This window comes from Penaeus monodon, chromosome 33, assembly GCF_015228065.2.
Source record: "Penaeus monodon isolate SGIC_2016 chromosome 33, NSTDA_Pmon_1, whole genome shotgun sequence".
Classification (NCBI taxonomy): Eukaryota; Metazoa; Arthropoda; class Malacostraca; order Decapoda; family Penaeidae; genus Penaeus; species Penaeus monodon.
Genome location: NC_051418.1, coordinates 30,323,165 through 30,323,550, shown reverse-complemented (window position 1 = coordinate 30,323,550; position 386 = coordinate 30,323,165). Strand labels below are relative to the sequence as shown.

Genomic DNA, 386 nt, shown 5'->3' with positions numbered 1-386 from the left:
AGTTTGCAAAGCAATGGGAATTAATTGTTCGTGTGTGCTAATGAACGTGGTTATATGCTTTGTTTCTCCATATACTTATCCTGAACCCAACATATTTTTGTCCATAACTATAAGCATTCTCAGGAACTAAATCTATATTACCTGCATCCCGCCGCATAGCATTATCTTGTACCAAAGAACATCAAAATATTCAACCTCTGATAAAGTGTATATCACTGTCTCCCCCCGACTTTTGAGACAATGTCCATTAATTGGCTTTTCGCCTTTGTGAACTTTTTAGTGATTCTGAAAGAGTTTGTTCATTTGGGAGAGAGAAAAAGATCATCGACATACAGGGGATAGATTGGCTAGGCAGTGAAAAAGAACGTAATAAAGGAGGGAGGGAG

The 386-nt window shown here is 38.1% G+C and overlaps 1 protein-coding gene across 2 annotated transcripts in view; it reads left to right on the top strand.

Moving 5' to 3' along the window:
* The window catches only part of LOC119594363 (neprilysin-1-like), a gene marked incomplete in the record, with an annotated part of 114,752 nt that overhangs the window by 108,652 nt on the left and 5,714 nt on the right, over nt 1-386 (top strand).